The following is a 27500-nucleotide window of genomic DNA, read 5'->3' as shown; positions in this document are numbered from 1 at the left end:
TGGAATATGAAATATCAAAAGAAACCGAAAAACTAGAGAATTTGAAAATCTAGAACAGACAGAAGAGAACAACAACGAAGAAACTTTAAACTAAGACGTAAAATGGCATTTAATGCTAGAGGTAAAAAAAGATCCTAATACCATAAATAAGCAACCGCAAAATAGTCAAAATACCTCTTAATGCTAGAAATAAGGCACCTGAAAATAGATTAAAAACCTTAATGCTAGAAATAAGGCGCATAAAAATAGAGGTAAAAAGGCCATAGTACTAGAAATAAGGTAACTCAATATAGAGGTAAAAGAGCCTCTAATGCTACAAGTAATGGACCTCAAAATCGAGGTCAAAAGCCCCTAATGCTATACATAAGGCTCCTAAAAATAGAGGTCAAAGATCCTCTAATGCTAGAAGTAATGCACCTCAAAATCGAGGTCAAAAAGCCCTTAATGGTACAAATAAGGCACCTAAAAAGAGAGGTAAAAGAGCCTCTAATGCTAGAAGTAATGCACCTTAAAATCGAGGTCAAAAAGCCCTTAATGCTGTAAATAAGGTACCTAAAAATAAAGGTCAAAGAGCCTCTAATGCTAGAAGTAATGCACCTCAAAATTGAGGTAAAAAACCCCTTAATGCTATAAATAAGGCACCTAAAAATAGAGGTCAAAGAGCCTCTAATGCTACAAGTAATGCACCTAAAAATCAAGGTCAAAAAGCCCCTAATGCTATATATAAGGGACCTAGAAAGAGATAAAAAAGCTCCTAATGCTATAAATACGGCACCTAAAAATAGAGGACAAAGAGCCTCTAATGCTAGAAGTAATACACCTCAAAATCGAGGTCAAAAAGCCCTTAATGGTATAAATAAGGCACCTAAAAAGAGAGGTAAAAGAGCCTCTAATGCTACAAGAAATGCACCTCAAAATCGAGGTCAAAAAGACCTTAATGCTATAAATAAGGTACCTAAAAATAGAGGTCAAATAGCCTCTAATAGAGTAATGCACCTAAAAATCGAGGTAAAAAAAGCCCCTAATGCTATAAATAAGGCACCTAAAAATAGAGGTCAGAGAGCCTCTAATGCTACAAGTAATGGACCTAAAAATCGAGGTCAAAAAGCCCCTAATGCTATATATGAGGCTTCTAAAAATAGAGGTCAAATACATCCTAATGCTATAAATAAGGCATAAAAAAGAGAGAGGTCAAAGAGCCTCTAATGCTAAAAGTAATGCACCTCAAAATCGAAAAAGCCCCTAATGCTATATATAAGGCTCCTATAAATAGAAGTCAAAGAGCCTCTAATGCTTGAAGTAATGCACCTCAAAATCAAGGTCAAAAAGCATCTAATGCTATAAATAAGGCACCTAAAAATAGAGGTCAAAGAGCTTCTAATGCTAGAGGTAATGCACCTCAAAATAAAGGTGAAAAAGCCCCTAATGCTATGAATAAGGCACCTACAATAGAGGTCAAAGAGCCTCTAATGCTACAAGCAATGGTCCTCAAAATCGAGGTAAAAAAGCCCCTAATGCTATAGATAAGGCTCCTAGAAAATAGAGGTAAAAAACCCCTAATGCTATAAATAAGGCACCTACAATAGAGGTCAAAGAGCCTCTAATGCTACAAGCAATGGTCCTCAAAATCGAGGTAAAAAAGCCCCTAATGCTATAGATAAGGCTCCTAGAAAATAGAGGTAAAAAACCCCTAATGCTATAAATAAGGCCCCTAAAAATAGAGGTCAAAGAGCCTCTAATGCTAGAAGTAATGCACCTCAAAATCGAGGTAAAAAAATCCCCTAATGTTAAGAGATAAGACACCTCAAAATGGGGGTCAAAAATTCCCTAATGCTAGAGATAAGACACCTCAAAATAGCGGTAAAAAATCAGTTAATGCTAGGGATAAGGCACCTCAAAATAGCGGTAAAAAACTAATGCTAGAGATAAGGCACCTCAAAAAAGAGATAAAAAGACTCTAATGTTAGGGATAAGGCACCTTGAAATACAGGTTTAAATAAACTCTAATGCTAGAGATAAGACACCTCATAATAAAGGTCAAATGTCCCTAGTGCCAGAAATAAGACACCTCAAAATAAGAGGCCAAAAAACCCCTCATGCTAGAGATAAGGCACCTAAAAATAGAGGTAAAAAAAGCTCCTAATGTCAGAGACAAGGCACTTCAAAACATAGGTCAAAATGTCCCTCATACTAGGGATAAGGCATCTCAAAATAATGTCAAAAAGCTCCTAATGCTAGAGGCTAGAGATAAGGCACATCAAAATCGGAGATCAAAAAGCCACTTATGATAGAGATAAGATACCTAATAATGAAGGTCATCTTCTTATTTGTCTGCATCTTTTCCCACTTTTATGTGGGGTCGATGTTTCTGGCCAGCGTTTTCCATCTACCTCTGTCCCACACTTCATCACCGGTTAATCCCTTTGATCGAAGGTCATAAAGCCCCTAAATCTAAAGTTAAGGCACCTAAAAACAGAAGTAAAAAACATACTAATGCTAGAGGTATGGCACCCTAAAATATAGGTAAAAATCCCCTAATGCGAGAGATAAGGCACCTGGTACCTCAAAATCAGAGGTCAAAAAGCCCCTAATGCTGAAGATAAGGCACCTTAAAATAGAGGTCATAAAGTTCCTAACGCTAGAGATAAGGCACCTCAAAACAGAGGTAAAAAAGACCCTAATGCTAAAGATAAGGCGCCTAAAAATAGAGGTAAAAATCTCCTAATGTTAGAGATAGGGCACCTAAAAATAGAGGTAAAAAAGCCCGTAATGCTAGAGCTAAGGCACCTTAAAATAGAGGTCAAAAAGCCCCTAATGCTAGAGGTAAGGCACCTAAAAATAGAGGTCATAAAGCCCCTAAATCTAAAGTTAAGGCACCTAAAAATAGAGGTCATAAAGCCCCTAAATCTAAAGTTAAGGCACCTAAAAATAGAGGTTAAAAAGCTCATAATGTTAGAGATAAGGCACCACAAAATCAGAGGTCTAAAAGCCCCTAATGCTATAGAGGTAAGGCACCTCAAAATCAGAGGTCAAAAAGGCCCTATTGCTAGAGATAGGGCCCCTCAAAATAAGAGGTAAAAAGCCCCTAAAACTTGAGATAAGGCACCTCAAAACAGGAGGTCAAAAAGCCCTTAATGCTAGAGATAAGGCACCTTAAATAGAGGTCATAAAGCCCATAAACGTAAGTTAAGGCACCTAAAAACAGAGGTAAAAAAACCCTAATGCTAGAGTTAGGCAACTAAAAATATAGAGGTCATAAAGCTAAAGTTAAAACACCTAAAATAGAGGTTAAAAAAAGTCCCTAATGCTACAGATAAGGCACCTCAAAATAGAGGTCGAAGAACCCCAAATGTTAAAGTAAGGAACCTCAAAATAAGAGGTCAAAAAGACCCTAATGGTAGAGGTAAGGAACCTCAAAATGTGTGCCAAAGAGGTGCTACAATTAAATATAACATATACTTCAGGTATTTTTTATGAATGAAATGACCCCGCTTCAGCCAGGTGAGTGGCGAACTAAACAGCCAGCATACCTGCTCCTCACCATGCAGGCTCCTGGTACTTAACACCCATCAGACCTTCATATATAGCCATCCATGTCTGGACCTCAGACACAAATAGGGTTGTAACTTGGCAAGTAAATATATATATATATATATATATATATATATGTATATATATATATATTCAAATAAGTCATATATATTTTTGATATATTAATGTCTGGATTCTCTTAACGACCTCGAGATCAGAGCCCCAGGCAAAATCACACAAAGACAAGAGCTTGGCTCCGGCCGGGAATCGAACCCTGGTCGGCAAGCTTATATAAACAGTGACTAACCCACTTCTTCGTGGCCAAGTGGGTTAGTCACTGTCTATATAAGCTTGTCGACCAGGGTTCGATTCCCGGCCGGAGCCAAGCTCTTGTCTTTGTGTGATTTCGCCTGGGGCTCTGATCCCGAGATCGTTAAGAGAATCCAGACATTAATATATCAAAAATATATATGGCTTATTTGAATATGAAAAACACGTAAAAATGTGCAAAATTTATCATATATATATATATCTATATATATATATATATTTCTATCTATCTATCTAATATATATATATATATATATATATGTATATATATATATCTATATCTATATCTATATATATATATATATATATATATGTATATATATATATCTATATATATCTATATATATATATATATATATATACTGTATATGACTGACACTCTTGATTTTAATTAATGTAAATATCAATCATAATGGCATTTAATATCGAATTCTATCTTTGAGAATGAATATCCACTAGAAATACATTAATGATAACAGCTTCTGGCAGGGCAGAAATTTGAACCTATGCCTCTTGGCCGGAATTATGCTTGCAGAGACTGTAACCAACCATGCTATCAAGACAATTACAAGTTTATTATAAGTCTACCGTACTTATTCCTGTCGAATTTAGGAATCTGTTCTTAGACGTGAAATAAACTCATCTCCACTATGATAGCTGATTAGTGTTTGCAACACGTTGTTATTGATATATATTCAACATAAATAACCATGTGTTGCAAACTCACTAATCAGCTATCATAGTGGAGAAGGGTTGCTTTCAAGTCTAAGAATAGATTCCTGAATTCGCCAGGAATATGTACGGTAGACTTGTAATAAACTTGTGTGTATGTATATATATATATGTATATATATATATATATATATATATATATTTATATATATAATATATATGATATATATATATATATATATAATATATATATATATAATATATATATAATATATACAATATATATAATATATATAATATATATAATTATATATATATATATATATATATGTGTGTGTGTGTGTGTGTATGTATATATGTATATATGAAAGAGATAGAGAGGTCTTATTTCTTATTCTTTTAAGATATGCAATCGTTTTCGAGAATACTTATTGACAAATATAATCACGCCGATATATTTGAATTCCTTATTACATTTTTATATGGAAAATCCTCAAATATTGTGGGAACTGACTATTCTAATTAATATACGTCGAAATGATATATCCTTTGTTTGCATTATTCTAGCAGCTGCTCTCTCTCTCTCTCTCTCTCTCTCTCTCTCTCTCTCTCTCTCGAGTTCTAGAATAAGTTAGATAAGGTCATAAGAACTCTCCAAATTCTTAAACTAAACCGCTCTGCCAAAGAGCAAATAGAGACTGCGAATGGACTAAAAAGTCTTTGAGACACCCAAAATCCTTGTAACTCTCTCTCTCTCTCTCTCTCTCTCTCTCTCTCTCTCTCTGTATGTATATATATATGTATATATACTTTGTGTGTGTATATATATATATATATATATATATTGCATGTATCCAATATTTTATATTATTTGGATATTCCTAAGGATCACACAAGACCACTAACTACTTTGCAAGTTGGTGTTGGAATTGTATTTCTTTCGGGGGAAGATCCCATGTTCCAAAGATGTTCAATGACCACCTAAAAACAATGTTAGAACGATATATGCCCCTTTTCCATGCGAGTTGGAATCATTGATATTAAATGTTATCGATAGGGGTGTTACCATCATCATCATCACTTCACAAAATGTTAACAAGCAAACCTCATCAAGCCATACATTAAGATCACCCAATTGCCACCTCTCCACCATTATCTTTAACCCCCACCTCGTTATATCCTTCTACCCCCATCCCCACATGTTTGAGGTTTAAAGGTCTCACAGTTATGATGAGATCTTTCTGGTGGAAGTTTTTTAATCAAGGAAAAACAAAATACTAAGATGACAATATTTCATACAGTTTGCTTTCCAGGTGTTTAAAACTATATCAAAACTGTAAATAACGAAGTAAATGTGCGAAAAACTGATTGAACAAATATTTCACGCTCGAAATCAAATTAAAACACTGAAATCAACAACTAACCCTTTAAACCTCATTACCTTCGAAATTTTGAACAAAGGCCACTTATTAATGATTGGTGACCCAATAGGTGCTATTTGAAACGAAACATTATTAGCCCCAACATATATTACGTAGGCTACAGTGTGTATGTATGTGGAGAGAGAGAGAGAGAGAGAGAGAGAGAGAGAGAGAGAGAGAGAGAGAGCAATTGCTTAAGAAAATGCAAACGAATGGTATTTCCGTGTTATGAATATTAATATGAAGTCAGTTCCAATATTATTCAAGAAAATTTTACATAGAAATGGGATAGGAAAATTCAAATAAAAAGTTATGATAAAATATTTAGATGAATTAGTTTCGAAATAATATTAAATTAAATTTCTTAAAAGGATTAAAAAGTTCTCTCTCCATCGCATTTCTTTGAGTGATATCGATAATTTCCCTCCTCCTCACATTCGAACCATACTAACAATGTCTCGGTTGTTTAACGCCGGCCACCTTTCAGGGCAAGAGGGGCACGATCTCTTCAAGTCAGGTCTGGCCAGGCCATAGCCGTTTTGTTGCTGGGTGTACCATGCTTGCGTGGATGTGGTTCTGATACTGGGGTGTCTAAAATAAGAGGCATTGTTCTCTGTGAAGTAAGTCTTAAAAGTATGAAGTCGATACTATGCTATCAGGCGTTGATATCAGAGGATTCACAGCAATAATCAAGAAACTTGAAGAATATGTGGCTCCTTAAAAAATGTGAATATTGTAGTATCATACGGAGCCAGGGCTCTGGAATTTATGATGAAACACCAAGAGCTTTTTTTTATTTATTTTTTTTTTGTTGGTACCAAGGAGAATCAGTTCAATTTGCACTCTATCAATAATTTCACAGGAAAACATAAGTTATTAGCTTCCAAACGCAGTTATAAAAAATACATAAGAGTTTAATGCATATTAAAGATCATACTGCAAATAACAGGAATCCAACCATATTTGAAGTTATATGTTCGGAAACATTGCAAGAGTGGGAAGATTACTTTGAAGAAAAAAAAAAAAAAAAAAAAAAAAAAAAAAAAAAAAAAAAAAAAAAAAAAAAAAAACGTACATCACACAAGCAATACAACAAAAAGTGCAGATTTCAAATCTTTCTTTCTATCGTAAATAGTATGTGTGTATATACTGTGTATATATACATATATATATATATATATATATATATATATATGTGTATATATATATATATATATATATATAAACAAATAAATAAAGGAATATATATATGTATATATATATATATATATATATATATATATGTACATATATATATATATATATATATATATCTATATATATATATGTACATATATATATATATATATATATATATATATATATATAATTAACTACGCAACATTATTACAACAAACCACATAGTAATTACTCAATAGAATACTAAAAGTACAGTAATAAAGAATTTGGTCGAGTGAATTCTTGATACGACATTGATTTGAAACTCACTATATATTTAACCCTTCTTAACCACAATTATCCAGCAGTCCACAATCTTTTCTGAAGAGGGAATTGAATTGAATATGGGATTTAGGCATTAAGCCAAGCACTGGGGCATCAAAGGTTCTGAAGAGGGAAGAGCTCGCGCTTAAATAGTCACCAGAACCTAATAATAGCAAACAGATTTAAGAAACTATCGCAAAAAAAAAAAAAAAAAAAAAAAAAAAAAAAAAAAAAAAAAAAAAAAAAAAAAAATCCTAGGACTGAATTTGCAATAGGACAACCTCCGCTAAGTGAAACCTTTGCCCAGAAATGCGCTCCAAACAATTATAAACTGGGTCCAAATATCGAAAGGTAAATATTAAACAACAAATATTATATACCGTTCTGGTAATAATTTCGTGACGCATCATTACTGATACCCATGATACTTTTCTGTTACAAAAAAATTCAATACCAATTTTTAGAGAAATAGTTGATTTTGGTATAATACATAATTCAATACTCTGTTGTTCATATTTCAGAGAGACTGAAGTTTTTAATGAGATTACTTTACCACTTTAGGAAAGAGGTTTATGTCTTTAGGTCCTTCTCGATATTTTCCAGAGGAAAACTCTTCACGATCTTCTTTCGAAATAAGAAAAGATCTAACACAAGCAATCCTCTTGAGGAGCAGAATTTCAAGTATTAATAGAAAGAAAGCTTTTCAATATTCTATTGATTAATTCAAGTACATGTATGCTTAAGATATCTTATTTGTGTGTTGCATATTACCATAATGATTTTAATCAAGGATGAAAAAATAAAAATTTACTTCATTTTAGTCATGAATAATTTTCATATTTTTTTTCTTCTAATTATTGAATTAAAAGATAGGATAGAATCTATAATTATGTTCGTCACATTATAAATAAAAATCCTGATAAAAGATGACAGATAAGAAAAGTGAATGACTCACTTTCCATCTCATCTCTACTCAATGCATAAAAAATAAGTGACGCGGTCACGTTCAACCAACCAGCCACACACCAAAATAGCAATTCCACAGACCAATAACAAACCTCTCTCAACCCTACGGCAATTCTTCAAGCGAAGCGGATTCTCACTGTTGATTGTATTTCCGAAGAATAGGTTGCGTCGCTATTCTGATTATATGGCATCACCTATAATTCACTATGGAATTTCTGAGGGAAAAAAAAAAAATCGTCATCGTAACTCAAGGTTTCCGTGGCACTGACCTTTATTTGAATTAAATCATCGCGCTGAATCGCATCGTTGTTTTTTAAACCACAAGAATGTAATATTCGAGTGACAGGTATGCAGATGAGTAGTCGTCTGCGGACCATTGCATGTTTCATTAGGTTTTAAGAATTTCGTAAAATCTTAATGTTAAAAAAATAATTACATTTTATAATTACGCAAATAAAGTGCAACGTACAAACGCGATGAAAGATCTACATTTGTGCACAAATCAAGCAAGCATATACATAAGTGGGCTCTCTCTCTCTCTCTCTCTCTCTCTCCTCTCTCTCTCTCTCTCTCTCCTCTCTCTCTCCTCTCTCTCTCTCAAAACAAAAACATACATGCACAAGTTTTTAACACTTATTACGTTCGGATTAAGTTTACTTTTTGATGATCCATAACCCCGATTACTTAATAAATCTATGGCCTTGGCTTCAAGGAAAAAAAAGGAAAAAAAAAAGACTTTTCGCTTGTTCCTGTTAGACCTTTATAACTATCATACATCAGCCTTTTAATTAAAAGACGACCTTCCAACTCAGAATCAATAATTGCTTATTTCTTGTTTCCCTTTACCCACAAAATAATGAAATCTAATTTCAAACGAAAATTTTTTTCACGAAGCTTGTAGTATTTTTTCAATTCAATCATTATCTTCATCATAATCTCCTCCTATGCCTACTGACGCCAAGGGCATGTTTTTATTCAATACTTCTCCGTTCATCATCTCCTACTTGGCGCTTGAAAGTCCTCAGCCATGTAGGACTGGGTCTTCCAACTCTTCTAGTGCCCTGTGGATGAGATCATGATGAGGGGTAGATGGAGATGTTTTGGGCATGTTCTTCGCTCTCCCCAAGAGAGATTAGTTATTATTCATTCTAATGGAGACACATTTTAGTGTTTTCAAAAGCCATTAATGAGTTAATCAAACAGCTTTTTTTTATCTCAAGGACCGTTATATGGCTGTAATTCATAGCAAAATAATCAAAATGTGTAAATAATGACCAAAGATTTTTGAGCGAAAATGGATTGCGAATTACCTTTGCGCAGATTCTGTATTGGTTGGTAAAACAAACGATTCTGATGGCATTGCAATACGTCTTACTGAGATGTCTCAAACGTAATGAGTAATAGGTGGAAATTACTAACAGTTGGTCTCACGCGTGTAATGGTGAAAGAATAGTTCAAGCTTTGGACAATCTCCCCACTCTGTTCTCCCTGATTACTATAACCTTCCATCTCTCAGGAACAGAATTTATATAAGGGTTAAGTCACATATTTCCTTACCTTTATATATTCAACTTTTTTCATCATTCCTGAACTTTATAAGAGGTATTTGGGTGAAAGTCCCATTGAAAATTATTTGAAATAATTCATATGAACAAAAATAAAAAACATAACATATAAGTAAATAAAGTGAAATATCATTAATGTGAAATTATAAAATTAAACTAACGAAAAAGCGAATAACATATATAAATGATCTCAACCAAAAATTCATTTATTATTGCATAAGGTGAAACAAAAAACATTAACTAGAAAACAACAACGAAAGACCAACATAAACATGAGGAAGCAAGGTCCCTTCAAACAGCCCCCTCGCGTGTTGAAAGGCTTCCAACAATATCAGCGCTCGCCCCAAAATCACATCCACCTTATCGGGACGAACCATGCCTCGTCAGCGAGCTGAATCCACCGTGTCATTGGAAATCGTACAAGCCGCCTTTATCACGATATCTCTTAACTGATCAGTCCAGTCACCGTCGCCACCAACCGTAGACATCATCGCCCCTATCACCATCATCACCATTTACAGCCGTTGTAATCAACGATTCCCTTATAATAACCGTGCATATCCTATCGGCATCTATCCCTATCCTTGCGTTTTCACTCCGCCGCTGTCTAGCAGTTAGTTCCAATGGACCTCTTAAGCAGCAATTCGACCCCGGCTAGCCATCAGTGTCGACGGCCATAGCACGGGTTGTTGGTCGTCATATCCGTGACTCTGTAATGGGTGAATGGGGGAAATAGGGAGGCGAAACGAAAGGAGGTTAAACGGAGAACTGGACGGAGGAAGGGAAATTATTAAAAGCAAGTGGACGAAGTTTCCAAGGTAACCAAACTTGGAAACACTGTGATTCCAGAGTTGCTTTACATATTTGAACTCGGTCTTCTTAATTTCCGCTAACTCCCCCCTTCCCACACATATATTCATGCTGAAACAAGAAAGTATGCATGTATGTATTTGTGTATGCATTTATGTGTATGTAATAAATTAAATGCACATATACACACACACACACACACACATATATATATATATATATATATAAACGCGCGCACACACAATATATATATATATATATATATGCATATATATATATATATATATATATTATATATATATAAACAAAATTATGTGTAAATTTATTGCGATATATTCAATGTCCAAAGATTTGCAATAATACCTTCGAGAATTCATATTGATTTCAAAATCATAAGCTCAGAAAAAAAAAATCTAATAACAATAATTAAGTAACGATTTATAGGCTGCGAACCCAGGCGCCCGTGTCACACATAAATGGGACAATTTACAAGCAAACATACAATGATCACTGAAGAATTATACCTCTACTGCTACTTCAGCTGTCTTTGCTTATGGTCATGATATACTGACAATATTAGTAAAAATTAATACTGAATAATAATAGTAATAATTACTGTTACTACAACTAATACTATAATAATTATTATTGACGAAATAAAAGATTGGAGACCATTCTCCCAGAAAAAAAGACCTAGTTAAAAAAATGTGAAGGTATGGGAATACAATATATTCCCAGCCCTTTCTCTTACAAAAATATTTCAACGATAATAAAGAATAAAAAATACTCTAAATGACAGAGAGAGAGAGAGAGAGAGAGAGAGAGAGAGAGAGAGAGATACATATATAATATATAAATAAATATATATTTATATATATATATATATATATATATAATAAATATATATACATATATATATATATATATATATATATTACAAGCTAAGCTACAGCCTTAGTTGGAAAAGCAGGATGCTATAAACCCAAGGGTTTCAGCAAGGACAAAATAAGAGAAATAATGAACAATCAAAATAAAATATTTTAAGAAGAGTAACATCTAATTAGATATTTCATAACAAATATAAAAACGTAAAAAAACAAGAGGAAGAGAAGCATAATAGAATAGTGTGCCTGATAGTACCCTCAAGCAAGAGAACTCTAACCCATGACAGTGAAAGACCATGGTACATAGGCTATGGCACTACCCAAGACTAAAGAACAATGGTTTGATTTTGGAGTGTCCTAAAAGAGCTGCCTACCATAGCTAAAGTCTTTTCTACCCTCACCAAGAGGAAGGCAGGCAGTGAACAATTTTAGTGCAGTAGTTAACCCCTTGAGCGAAGAGGAATTGTTTGGTATTCTCATTATTGTGAGGTGTATGAGGACAGAGGAGAAGTATAAAGAATATTCCAGACTATTCGGTGTATGTGTAGGCATAGGAAAAATTATCCGTAACGAGAGAGAGGAATCCAATGTAGTACTGTCTGGCCAGTCAAAGAAGCCAATAACTCTCCAGCGATAGTATCTCAAGGGGTGGCTGGTGCCCTGGCCAATTTACTACCTACATAAACATACATGAATACATGCATACAGTATATATATATATATATATATATATTAAGAGAGAGAGAGAGAGAGAGAGAGAGAGAGAGAGAGAGAGAGAGAGAGAGAGGGAGAGAGAGAGTTAATAAACACTCATCATCTATATCGCACCACTACTATCTCAAAAGCAAAAATAGAAAAAAAATGAGAAATCATAAAACCATCTATAAAGCAATTCTAAGGAATAAAACACATCCTAAAATACAATGGAAATGTACTGCAAGGGTCTGGGTCGCAGTAATGACGCAGCCCCCGGGTGTAATTCGGATACATAACGACTGCTCCATCTGGTTGTAATTCATGCAGTGTCTGGAGATTGGACTGCAGTGGACTGGGCGGCATGCACTGGGACGTATCGGTTTTAATGATGTTACGGAGCATCGTCAACGCCCCAGATATCAGTAACAGCCACGAAAAGCAGAGCACAGCGCTGATTGGGAACAGGATATGAATAGGCTGATTTATCATCTCTCTCTCTCTCTCTCTCTCTCTCTCTCTCTCTCTCTCTCTATATATATATATATATATACACGCATATGTATACATCTATTATATACATATAATTATATATACATATATATATATATTTTATATATATACACACATATATATAATATATATATACATATGTATACATATATTATATATAATTATATATACATATATATATTTTATACATATACACACACATATATATAATATAATTTAATATGTATACATATATACAGTACATATATATATATATATATATATACAGTACATATATATATATATATATATATCATCAGTCATTACTATTCACTGCAGAACAAAGGCCTCAGACATGTCCTTCCATTTCCTTCCTGATTATGGCCTTTCCTTGCCAGTCAACGCCCGTAAACTTCCTTAGTTCGTCGATCCATCGTCTTCCCTTCCTTCCTCTGCTTCTTTTACAATCTCTATGGGCTCATTCCGTTATTCAAAATGTCCATCTATTGTCTATCATTTTCATTATATGTCATGCCCATGTCCATTTCTTTTACTTACAGGTTGTTAGGATATCCTCTAAATCAGTTTGCTCTCGTATCCATATTTCTCTTTTTCCGCCTGTTAGCATTATTCCCATAGCTTTCTGAGTTGTAACTAGCTTATTTTCTAAGGCTTTAGTAAGGCTCATTACATAATTTTCTTTTTAGAGAAAGTGGCATTGAACTTTTCATAATTTCATTTTATTTACCAAATGCTCTCCATCCCATGTTTATCCTTCTTTTAACATACTGCATATATATATATATATATATATACACATATATATATATATATACATACACACATATATATACATATATATATATATATATATATACACATATATATATATATATACATACACACATATATATACATATATATATATATATATATATATTACACCCATGCACATTTTATACATAATTTAAAAGGGACCTTTTGTTAGATCAGAGAGAGAGAGAGAGAGAGAGAGAGAGAGAGAGACATTTTCGAGACACATGGGTCACAATGAAACCAAAGAGCCAACGAAGTGAAAGTGAGTGAGTGAGAGAGAACGATTGTTTTTTCCCAAAAACAAAACTGGGGGAAAATACAAGAGGAGTTCTTATCGAGCAAATTGCAGATCTGAAAGCAATCCAGCGAGCGATACAGTACAACTGCTATCTCTTACTAGAGCTTATGAGTCAAGATAATTTCATTGCTTTCCTCTTCGTGGGACATCGGCGTGACTTCTCTAGGAGAAAGGCATTACCAGAAACATGGCTGGACTCGAAAACAACAAATGATTACGGGGGGGGGGGGGGGGGGGCAAAAGGGAGTGGGGGATGCTTCAATGTAATTTCTTCCTAGTTGCCATCCCTATGTCGGATTTCGGAAGGAAGATTCTACCTTAGCAACCAGTCATTTGAAAATTATTGTAGTTGAAGTGTCCCATTCACATCTCAATTTCAGATCTCATAAGAATTGTATTTTAGTGACCAAAATTATCTAACACAATTTTAAGTGATATATCATGATTACTAAGCCCAGAAAATATAAAATATGTTTGCTTTCCAATGTTAACCAAGAAAAATGGGCATATTGAGAAAGTCAAGGTTTTTGGAGATCGATCTATCTTGAGCAAATGCCACATTTTAGGATTTGTTTTCATGTCTGGTCTTCGGATCCTGGCACTCATTTTAATTTCTTGGACAAATATTTGCGGGCGGTCCATTAAATTCCTTAACCCTGATCTGGATATTAACCTCTAACACCGTCGTTCAGTTTCACCTCTGTACATATGGTCTAAGACTTTTCATAATTCTGACCATCCTTTGCATTCACATCTTCCCAGACTGAACCATCCAGTACGTAGTTCTAGGTACGTAGTTAATTCTAGCCTTACCTTCTTTATTTTAAGGCTTCGTACTACAAAACATTTTAAAAGTTTTATTCCAGCTGCGACCAGATTGTGGAACGATCTTCTTAAACTGGCGATCTTATCGTTGGAACTTCAGAAGTTCAAACTTGTTTCAAATGGTTTTCTGTTGAAATAGCTCACATAAATATCGTTTCATAGTTTATACATGCCTTATCTTTTTCATTACTGATCTTAATATATTATGTATCTTAATTTTTATTGTTTATTTTTAGACAACTCAATCAGTTTTTTTCGTTATTTCACTATTTTCTTTTCGTACTGGGCTATTTTCTCTATCAAAGTATCCTTCTTTTTCAACTATTGTTGTAGCTTGGCCAATAATAATAATAATAATAATAATAATAATAATAATAATAATAATAGACCAAGAAAGCTTTAAAGCACTTAGTTCTGAAAGCTTTATTTATACTTGACTAAAAAGGAAAATTTCCATACTCAAGACTTTTCATTAACATCTTAATTAATCTAAAATCAGAGCTACGAGTACAAATACACCTAAAAAATCATCACTGGTTCGATGAAATTTAATACCACTCCAAAATTACGAAAGACACCGCTAATATCAAGTACTAAGATTTCAAAATCATTCATTTAATTAAATTACAAGTCGTTCGATTTCCTCATAGATTGGTCTGTATGTAGAATCCCCAAACACCGTCAATAATGATATGAGAATGAAAATTAAAGAAAAAACGGGTAAACATAGACATTTACTGCCGAAACAAAATTGATGCATACAGAAAGCACTAGATTACGGTAAAACTGTTAGTAAGAAAAAAAAATCTATCAAACGGTCATACATAGTGATCGAAAAGGTCACGCGAGGTCGTCGTCGTCGTTTTTTTTTTTTTTTTTTTTCTCCATTAAGAAACACCAACCAGAAAAGTTGAAATATCCTTCGAGGTATCCAGTTTAATGATTATTAACTGAGGACAGAATAGGTAAATGTTAGAAGCAGTTTTGTTACTGTTAATAGTGAGTAGAATAAATCTTGAGGTAATAGATTACCGACAGAATAATTTACGAGGAGAGAATAGGCAAGTAAATATTTCCTTATGCAAAGATGAACATGAAGCATATTGTAAATCTTGTTTAAATAGAACACAGAAGTAATGACGCGCAAAAGAGAGAGAGAGAGAGAGAGAGAGAGAGAGAGAGAGAGAGAGAGAGAGAGAGAGATAATATCCATGAAATACTCTTTTAGCCGAAAATATTGCCGTGAATAAAAAAAAAAAATGGTATGTTAAGACTTAGGAAGGGAAAACATACTCACAAACACACATAGAGAAAGGGAAAAAATAATAAAAAATAAACCGCCGAGAAAAAAATATTAAAAAATTTTGTATGTATAGCGGACCCAATAGATTACCGTGAATACGAATCTTTCATGTTGAAACCTTTAAATGGAAGTGGAAAAAAGGGAGAGAGAGAGAGAGAGAGAGAGAGAGAGAGAGAGAGAGAGAGAGAGAGAGGGAGGGGTGGAAGGTCACAGGGATAGAGAGAATCGCGCCATAGATCACATAAGGCAGCTATTTATTAGCAATATCCACTGGAGCATAGTGTAAAGCCTCTGCGTGTGTACATCATGGGGGTCGAAAGGAGAGAAAATGGAATACACACGTAATACGACAGCTTTCATCATGTATATATCATTCGTAATTCGTGGCCTACAATTTCGTAAAATACAGTTGAGGGAACTGTACAAACGGTAAGACTATATACTCATTGCTATCGACTACCGAAAAGACAGTGATTTAGCATTAGGTGTGCTACCTATATAATTACCTAATAGAAAAAAATAGCACATTTCTATTATCCCCTTAATTCTTAATTCACAACATATGGGGGTTATCATCATAGTGATAAACCTTAGTCTGAAGTCACCTACAGTAGATAACTATACATATACTGTGAATATCTACGGTACACAGTTATTCATAAGCCGTAGTACCTATTTATCTGAGCATGATGCCTTGACGTTTCCGTTATTTTCTAGTCTCATGAATTCCAAATTTCCGGATCAGAAGATCGAGAGATAGACAGGTCCTCACCGGGAACAGAAACAATGACGAACTCTCACATACTATCAGTAGTCCTTGTGCAGTACAAGGTGCGTTTAACGAGCGGATCGCGACTTTCAAATCTTAAAACCCGAGGATAAAGACTAAAGGTTAAACGTGAAATGTCTAGATGCATAAAATGATCTTGTCTAAAGTTCTGATTCACTATATTATACTGTATTTAAGCCTTGCAAGCTTTCTGATATAATACATACCTATGTCTATAGCAATATAGACTTTGATATATAAAAAAAAAAAAAACCTAACAAGATTTTCATAGTTGCTGGAAACATTTGATGGTTTTAAAGTGAAAATTCCCATTATCAAATCATAGTCATCCACACTGAAAATACACACCAATAAATTTTGATGCAATTATACTGATTTAAACATTTATACAACTTCCGTATGAATGTAAACTTTTCTACTCAATAAAAAAAAAAAGACTTGTAAAAGAGAAGAACATATAGTTTCACACGTCTTAGGTCCATCAAAGGAAACAGGAAACACTATATTTGTTTATCATAAGCTATTTACATTGGGAAGATAGTTGATCACAGATCCGAATTACCTGGTGTTACAAATACAAGGGTCACTGATGCTAAAAAAGTAATTAAACATTACTGTATCTGATCAGCACTTGGATGGGTGACCAACAATAAATGTTAGATACTGTTGACATAATTATGATCTCATGACTTATGCTTGGACCATGGTCACGGGGCTTGCAACTTCACTTCATAATAAGTAATGTAGTAAATTTCAAAGACGACGTAACGTTTCTTCATTGCATATGGCCTACCTTTAAGATCAGTTTATGGTTAATATCATTATTATTCATAAAACAATTCCTTTCCTTAGATGTGATTAAGTAAAATGTGTAATGAACATTGCCAAATACTTTCAACTCAAAATTGGCAAACGTTACACACCAAGATCCGAATGCTGCTCGAGTGACAAAAGATCTTGTTTATTCACATGGAAAAAAATATCTGTAAAGACTTGGGAGAAAATTGAGACGCATTCACATACAACTGGGTTGAAAGTAAAATACTTCAATCAGCTTCCGTAAATACTGTATATTGGAAAAATTGCTCGAGTACTTAGAACAATTCTTTCACATAAAAGTAATAGGTCGAATGAATTTTTATGTATGCATTTTCATACATAACCATACATATCAATGTACACTTAGAATCAAAAGAACGCCGACAGTCGAGGGAAATCTTTCGTTTGATGTCTCTATTGTTCCCACGACAAAACATACAAGGTGTTGCTCTTCTTACTACTTCTACGAAATGAGCGGAGCCTTCTCCAACCTTAGCGAACCAAATACAGTAAAGGGCTGTCTTTGTTAGCAAAAGCATACGAAAGTTACAAATTGAGTTGCCATATTTCAATTCTTTATTATAATTTGACGTCTCAATTATCCACTGCAAATACAAAACACATAAATTATATATATATATATATATATATATATACATACACAATTACTATTTTTTCGTAGATGGGCCCTAGTAGACACTCTACAGGGAAGGGGGGGGGGGTGAGTCTCCTCTTAACAACCCCTTGCCCCAGCCAGTCCAACACTGAGGAAATAAGGAAGTCATTTCTGTTTTAGGGGGTGTGGAGAGAAGTTAAATGAGTATCCTTGATACAGCTTTCCAGGTATTGTATCATTGCATAAATATCATTTGATAACCGTCAGTGTTCTAGCAAATATTTTGAACCGTATTCATTATTGGTTGATTTGTAAAAGATAGCAGCAATAAAATAAAGTAGTTGTTGTTGTTGGAAGTTTCATAAGTAACGAAATTTAAGTATCACCATTGCATAATAGATAATCAGTGATGGATACAATATATACTGATGACTTCATAACACCTTGAATACAATAAGAATTTATTACTTCGTATCGAAAATAAGTGGAGTTACATGAGTACGCTATTACATTTTGGCGAAGGTTATCAGAAATATATTTTATTGAGAAATATAAAAAATAGAAGCTTTTTAGTCTCAGAACGACGTAATTTTCCGAATTTTGTCATGAAACTATGATATACCTATTTTCCCAAAATGTATTATCCTATAAATTGTCGGAAAAATACATTTGCATAAGCATAAGCACAAAATTATTCCCGATGCTAATACCCTGACTGCAAGTTATCAATGATTATATAATGGCAAGTAGCTTTATTTTGAGAAATTACATTGCTGGAGATGAAATTGACTTCTTATCAATTTCCTGCACAACGTTCTCTCAGTCTTGATTCAAATAAGCTTAACTCTGTATGATAAAGTCCCTATTTATAGTGATCAAGTGTCCGAATTAGCGCAGCTATCTGCTGTTGGATGTAGGTTCTGGGCCCGGTGAATTACTCTAGGTATATGGGCGCTTAACGAGCGAAAAACACATCACTATCCGTGAAGCTCTCGCTCGGAGTGTTCGAGCAATAGCCATCCATACCAGTTCCTCCGCCTATCAACCATAATTTGTATAGCTGATGCAGTAAGCGAGAAAGAGAAAAACCAAATATTAAAATATCTCGAAAATAAATGTTTGATTGTCCTTTTAATCAATAAATCACACAGCTGAGGAGCGATAACCTTGGATTCCTAGATATTGTCTCTCATTCTCCAGATTTTATTTTCTGAGCTCCTTCCTCTATTCCCTGACATGTCTAGTTAGGTATTTATTCTTTAACATTTTTGTTACCCTATTTCATATTTTATTATTTGTGGTCCTTTCTTTCATTCTATAATCATATATTTATCAAACATTCTCATTATTTTCAAAATGAATGGACTTCCCCTCCGGTGCTCGTCCTAGACCGCCAATATTAGTTCCTAGCTTCTCATTATCCCACCAGAAAATAAATCTCTCCCGAGCGGCAGCATGAAATACCATTCCAACCTGGAACTATTTGATATTTGCGTGAAGCCAACCCAAGGTATTCATTAGCTGGGTTCAGACATAGGGCATTTGGCGCCATGTATTCCATTTCCCTTACTCTTCAATATTGCAATCACCCTAAAAAAAACTTGTATTGTGAAGCATGCTTCCATGAATATGTGGTATCACTCAGATATTTATATACAATTTATGTCTCATTCCTTTATCACTATTCCAGTTAACGAAAATATCTTGGCTGATTAAAAAAAAAAAAAAAAAAAAAAACGGGAAAATCTTTCTACAGAGCACTTAAGCTATATGGAGGACTACAAAATATTATAGCCTAACTGTATCGAGCCAGAAAAAAAAACCAGACATGAAATGACGTGTCTGACGCCTTTGTCCTACAGTACACTAAAAACATACATTAGTTGTTATGTGTGTAGATCTAAATTCAGAAGAGTAGCACCATCTGCATATGCAAAGAGCTTGCTTTCTAGGCCAACCACATAAAAAAAAAAGCAGATAATATGAGTGACGGAAATTGGGTGGTAATCAGCAGGCTAGACCTATCTCAGACACATTTCCCAATTCTACAATAGGCATAATACATACACACACACACACACACACACACATATATATATATATATATATATACATATATATATATATATATATATACATGTGTGTGTATGTGTGTAATACCAATTTTAGTTCCAGTTTCTGGGACCAGGGTTCGATTCCCCGGCGACCAGGAGCTATTATCTCTGAGTTGATTCCCCCTTGGTTTTCTGATCCCGAGGTATAGAGAGAATCCAGATAGTAAGGGAGTATAATATATGGCTTATATAAACATGAAAAACACGTCTAAATGTGCTAAATTTATAATTATATATATATATATATATATATGTGTGTGTGTGTGTGTGTATGTGTGTGTGTGTGTATGTGTGTGTGTGTGTGTGTGTGTGTGTAGAAATCACAAAAGCTAGCAAGTGATGAGAATAAAATAATTAAGTATTATAGCCACGAAAGGAAAAATGAAAACACAAACTCAAGTTCTCCTTTCGTGACTATATATATATATATATACATATATATATATATATATATATATACTGTATATATACATATATGTATACTATATATACATATATATATATATATATATATACTGTATATATACATATATGTATACTATATATATATATATATACACACACATACATAATACATACATACATATATATATATATATATATATTAACATATATATATATATATATATATAATTTGATAACTGGAAGAAAATAGCAGTCACCTTAAGAGCTAAGAAATCAATGGTCTTTATAAAAAACGAAGGAAATATAGCATTTTGGTCTACACCTTCATAAGCATCAACATCCATGAAGAGTGTCTTAACTCCATAGGACTTAAATGCTAAATTAGTTAGTTTAGCCTCAGAAAAACAAGAATGAGGAAGATTTTTTTTCTCGATACTCTACTTACTGTCTGTTATGGTCAGCTATATCAAAACGTAATTATAAAAAATCCCCTTTAATGCTTCATTCCCCTATTAATTAATTTATCATAGAAATTAGCAAAATAGTAACAGGTAAGCAAATAATACACAGCAAACACACACACACATATATATATATATATATATATATATACATACATACATACACATACACATATATATATATACAAGTGTGTGCGCGTGTGAAGGTACCCCGTTCCTACTCTCCCCGTAAGCTAACTTTCGTTTTGATGTCCCGATTGCGTATCAATCTTTTAGTGGTCCCGATGAAGGACAACAAACTCTTTCCTCAGAGTATTCGTTTGACCAGTTCCTCTTCTCCTGTTGCACTTCTTGGTCGAATTTCATTTGACGAACATCTTGAAGGCGTTTCATGACGACGGAACTCAATTGAACCATTGATCCCTTAGCAATTAAAATATCCTTTTTATAACGACCGTAAGAGGTGTGTCACAAATTGCCTCTCCTGATGATGATGATTTAGATTGACCCGCATATATACAAGGCAGAACAGAGCGTTGGTTGTATCTTTTAACAGCTGTTACTTGCGTTGGATGACACGAACACTGACGACTGGCAGATGATAATGACGCTGACACAAAATGACAACCGAAGCTGGAGCCCGAAATTCAAACCAAAATCTCCGATCCCAAACCCGTTCCTTCGTCGGTCCAAGATAATTATTTTTCTTATAAGAGCGTGCTAACAGGAAGACGTCCAATTAGAGTGTCTCTCTTTGGAAGTTATTCCTTTTAGAGGGAAAAAAAAAATATTAATTCAGATTGAAAAATTTTAGCCTTTTCTGATCCTTCAATATTCTCTACTTTTGTGCAGTTTCTGTCTTATTCTGCACACTCTTTATTTTTGGATCTTCAACATTATGGACTTTGCATTCTAATTTCAAATCCGCACAATCGTAAAGTGATCAACAAATAACGATTAGTTCTCCTTTCGGATTCTTTATTTCTTCTCTCCCGTTCTCCTTCCTGTCTCCTTCTTCGTGTATTTTCTGTCCGAATCCTTTCAAATATATCCATTATTAGTCTTGAAGATTCTTGTTTAGCTTTGAAGCCGATTTGGGAATGCACCGGTATTCCACATTTCTCCTAACAGAGAGACTAAGAATCTTTTGGAGCTCTGACAGGAAAGCATTCACCTTTCCTATTGATGATGGAAGACAAATTGGAGTCGTTCAACGAGTTGGGAGAATTTTGAAGACTATTTCGGATTTGGAGCCTGTTAGTAATTTCCAAAAGGAAGACATCCAACTGGAGTGCCTCTCCTTAGAAGTCCTTCCTTTTTTAGAGAAAAAAATTACTTCAGATTGAAGAATTTTAGATCTTTCTCTGGTCCTTCAATATTCTCTATTTCTGTGTAGTTTCCGTCTTATTCTGGACAATCTTTATTTTTGGATCTTCAACATTATGGACTTTGCATTCTCATTTCAAATCCGCACAATCGTAAAGTGATAAAAAAATAACCACTAGTTCTCCTTTTCGAATTCTTTATTTCTTCTCTCCCATTCTCCTTCCTGTCTCCCTCTTCTTCCTGTATTTTCTGTCCGAATCTTTTCAAATAAATCAGTTAATAGTCTTCAAGATTCTTGTTTTGCTTTTCATGACTGCCTTCCTGATTCCACTCAACAATTCTCTTAACTTTTGTTTCCTTTTTAATAGCCTCATGATGAGTCGATGATAAAAACTTGAAAATTTGGGTTGGTCAATAAAACAATCAAAACGATCTTTTTATCTCTTCTAACATTTCTGCTTGAGACGAATGACAATTTGAAGCCGATTTGGGTCTCTGACAGAACCGCATTCAACTTTCCTATTGATGACAAAAGACAAATTGGAGTCGAACAAGGAGTTAGGGGAGTTTTGAAGACTATTCTGGATTTTGGAGCCTGTTAGGGATTTCCAAAAGGCTCTCATGTTTTTTAAAAATAAGCTAGATACGGGAACTCAATATTGTTGGTCGCCGAACCTCCCTCCTGCTGGGAGGACGGGTCTCTCCTCTCCCGCTGGCTGGGCAGGGCTCCCCCCTTCCCACTGGCAGGGCGGGAATTCCCCCCTTCCCGCTGGCAGGGCGGGGATTCCCCCTTACCCCTGGCCGAGCGGGGCTCCCCCCTTCCCGTTGGCCGGGCGGGGCTCACCCCTTCCCGCTAGCAGGGCAGGGCTCCCCCTCTTCCCGCTGGCAGGGCAGGGCACCCCAACTCCCGTTGCCAGGGTGGGGCTCCCCCCTTTCCACTGGCAGGGCGGGGCTCCCCCTTTCCGCTGGAAGGGCGGGCCTCCTCCTTCCCGCTGGCAAGGTGGGGCTCCCCCCTTCCCGCTGGCAGGGCGGGCTCCCCCTTCCCACTGGCAGGGTGGGGCTCTCCCCTTCCCACTGGCAGGGAGAAGCTTCCCCCCTTCCGACTGGCAGGGAGGGGCTCCCCCCTTCCGACTGGCAGGGAGGGGCTCCCCCTTTCCACTGGCAGGGCGAGGCTCCCCCTTCCCGCTGGCAGGGTGGAGCTCCCCCCTTCCTGCTGGCAGGGTGGGGCTCCCCCTTTTCCGGTGGCAGGGTGGGGCGCCTCTTTCCAGCTGGCAGGGAGGGACTCCCCCTTCCCACTGGCATATATATACTATATATATATATATATATATATATGTATATATATGTATATATATATATATATATATGTCTATATATATGTATATAAATACACAGATCCGGTAGCAGGGTGGGGCTCCCCCTTCCTGCTGGCAAGGAGGGACTCCCCTTTCCCGCTGGCATATATATATATATATATATATATACATACAGATATATATGCATATACATATATATACATACATAGTTGTCGTACAATTTGGAGTATTGGCAGTAGCCTTCTAGACACAGATCCCGATATAGCGGAGATAAATTGACCCTCAAAGGGCATATGACAAGCAATAATCTAGAAAAAAAATCAGAATCTTGATGCTGTAATTTTCAGCACTTTTTGAGGGCTCTATCCGGGTTGGTTCTTCAGGACGCTTTTTCCTGTAGTATGGTGGAAACTCTTAAACCGGACTTCTGAATCTTCTCAGGAATGGGTTCAGTCATACGAGGGACTAATTTCAGGCCATCATCTTTACAGAATCCAAATTCTTCCATGTAGATTCCAACTGTGCTTTGAACTGTTTCAGTTCCATAAACAGTGCGTGGACCAATATTCACCTCGGCAGAACTCTCTCAAAATTTACGTTTTGGTCCAATCATTATTATTATTATTATTATTATTATTATTATTATTATTATTATTATTATTATTATCATTATTACCTCCACAAAGGAGGTCATTTTTTCACCTCTGCCTATTTGTTTGTCACCATGCTAACTCAAAAAGGTACGGGCGAATTTTGACCAACGTACTACAAATATATTAAAAATGATGTATTCATCTCTTTCTCTCTCTAAATGTCATTTAGGGCGGTATAACTCATGTATGGTGTTTTTTATTATTATGTTACATCAAACCATATCTGAAAATACTTTTTCTTTCATCGGTGACTTGAACAAGACTAATGTCAAAATAATCTAATGTAGCTGTTAACGGAAGGGATTGTTTAGCGACAATACTCCAATAATTTCTTTTTCTCTTTCTTTCGGTGAAAATTCTACCTGTACAGAATCCCACCATCCTCTTTCTCTTTCTTTCGGTGAAGATTCTACCTGTACAGAATCCTCACCATCCTCTTTCTCTTTCTTTCGGTGAAGATTCTTCCTGTACAGAACTCTCACTATCCTCTTTCTCTTTCTTTCGGTGAAGATTCTACCTGTACAGAATCCTCACCATCCTCTTTCTCTTTCTTTCGGTGAAGATTCTTCCTGTACAGAATCCTCACCATCCTCTTTCTCTTTCTTTCGGTGAAGATTGTTCCTGTACAGAATCCTCACCATCTCTTTCTCTCTCTTTTGGTGAAGATTCTTCCTGTACAGAACTCTCACTATCCTCTTTCTCTTTCTTTCGGTGAAGATTCTACCTGTACAGAATCCTCACCATGCTCTTTCTCTTTCTTTCGGTGAAGATTCTTCCTGTACAGAATCCTCACCATCCTCTTTCTCTTTCTTTCGGTGAAGATTCTTCCTGTACAGAATCCTCACCATCCTCTTTCTCTTTCTTTCGGTGAATATTGTTCCTGTACAGAATCCTCACCATCTCTTTCTCTCTCTTTTGGTGAAGATTCTTCCTGTACAGAACTCTCACTATCCTCTTTCTCTTTCTTTCGGTGAAGATTCTACCTGTACAGAATCCTCACCATCCTCTTTCTCTTTCTTTCGGTGAAGATTCTTCCTGTACAGAATCCTCACCATCCTCTTTCTCTTTCTTTCGGTGAAGATTGTCCCTGTACAGAATCCTCACCATCTCTTTCTCTTTCTTTCGGTGAAGATTCTTCCTGTACAGAATCCTCACCATCCTCTTTCTCTTTCTTTCGGTGAAGATTCTTCCTGTACAGAACTCTCACTATCCTCTTTCTCTTTCTTTCGGTGAAGATTCTACCTGTACAGAATCCTCACCATCCTCTTTCTCTTTCTTTCGGTGAAGATTCTTCCTGTACAGAATCCTCACCATCCTCTTTCTCTTTCTTTCGGTGAAGATTGTCCCTGTACAGAATCCTCACCATCTCTTTCTCTTTCTTTCGGTGAAGATTCTTCCTGTACAGAATCCTCACCATCCTCTTTCTCTTTCTTTCGGTGAAGATTCTTCCTGTACAGAACTCTCACTATCCTCTTTCTCTTTCTTTCGGTGAAGATTCTACCTGTACAGAATCCTCACCATCCTCTTTCTCTTTCTGTCGGTGAAGATTCTTTCTGTACAGAATCCTCACCATCTCTTTCTCTCTCTTTTGGTGAAGATTCTTCCTGTACAGAATCCTCACCATCCTCTTTCTCTTTCTTTCGGTGAAGATTCTCCTGTACAAAACTCTCGCTATCCTCTTTCTCTTTCTTTCGGTGAAGATGCTACCTGTACAGAATCCTCACCATCCTCTTTCTCTTTCTTTCGGTGAAAATTCTTTCTGTACAGAATCGTCACCGTCTCTTTCTCTCTCTTTTGGTGAAGATTCTTCCTATACAGAATCCTCACCATCCTCTTTCTCTTTCTTTCGGTGAAGATTCTTCCTGTACAGAATCGTCACCATCTCTTTCTCTCTCTTTTGGTGAAGATTCTTCCTGTACAGAATCCTCACCATCCTCTTTCTCTTTCTTTCGGTGAAGATTCTCCTGTACATAACTCTCGCTATCCTCTTTCTCTTTCTTTCGGTGAAGATTCTACCTGTACAGAACCCTCACCATCCTCTTTCTCTTTCTTTCGGTGAAGATTCTACCTGTACAGAATCCTCACCATCCTCTTTCTCTTTCTTTCAGTGAAGATTCTACCTGTACAGAATCCTCACCATCCTCTTTCTCTTTCTTTCGGTGAAGATTCTTTCTGTACAGAATCCTCACCATCTCTTTCTCTCTCTTTTGGTGAAGATTCTTCCTGTACAGAATCCTCACCATCCTCTTTCTCTTTCTTTCGGTGAAGATTCTCCTGTACAAAACTCTCGCTATCCTCTTTCTCTTTCTTTCGGTGAAGATTCTACCTGTACAGAATCCTCACCATCCTCTTTCTCTTTCTTTCGGTGAAGATTCTACCTGTACAGAATCGTCACCATCTCTTTCTCTCTCTTTTGGTGAAGATTCTTCCTGTACAGAATCCTCACCATCCTCTTTCTCTTTCTTTCGGTGAAGATTCTTCCTGTACAGAATCGTCACCATCTCTTTCTCTCTCTTTTGGTGAAGATTGTTCCTGTACAGAATCCTCACCATCCTCTTTCTCTTTCTTTCGGTGAAGATTCTACCTGTACAGAATCCTCACCATCCTCTTTCTCTTTCTTTCGGTGAAGATTCTTCCTGTACAGAATCGTCACCATCTCTTTCTCTCTCTTTTGGTGAAGATTCTTCCTGTACAGAATCCTCACCATCCTCTTTCTCTTTCTTTCGGTGAAGATTCTACCTGTACAGAATCCTCACCATCCTCTTTCTCTTTCTTTCGGTGAAGATTCTACCTGTACAGAATCCTCACCATCCTCTTTCTCTTTCTTTCGGTGAAGATTCTTTCTGTACAGAATCCTCACCATCCTCTTCCTCTTTCTTTCGGTGAAGATTCTACCTGTACAGAATCCTCAC

The 27500-nt window shown here is 35.6% G+C and overlaps 1 protein-coding gene across 3 annotated transcripts in view; it reads left to right on the top strand.

The window, feature by feature from the left end:
• Positions 1 to 27500, top strand: part of LOC137621131 (cuticle protein 21-like) — a 154719-nt gene that overhangs the window by 92491 nt on the left and 34728 nt on the right. The window contains exon 1 of one of the 3 annotated variants that reach the window (XM_068351560.1): positions 16328 to 16517. The exons of the other annotated variants lie outside the window; for them this stretch is intronic. The gene's annotated coding sequence lies outside the window, so the exon portion shown is untranslated. Of the gene's footprint in view, positions 1 to 16327; positions 16518 to 27500 lie in introns of those variants that run through there. 3 annotated transcript variants of the gene reach the window in all.

The sequence above is a fragment of the Palaemon carinicauda genome, chromosome 27, assembly GCF_036898095.1.
Source record: "Palaemon carinicauda isolate YSFRI2023 chromosome 27, ASM3689809v2, whole genome shotgun sequence".
Classification (NCBI taxonomy): domain Eukaryota; kingdom Metazoa; phylum Arthropoda; class Malacostraca; order Decapoda; family Palaemonidae; genus Palaemon; species Palaemon carinicauda.
This window is presented reverse-complemented; position numbering and strand designations above follow the sequence as displayed.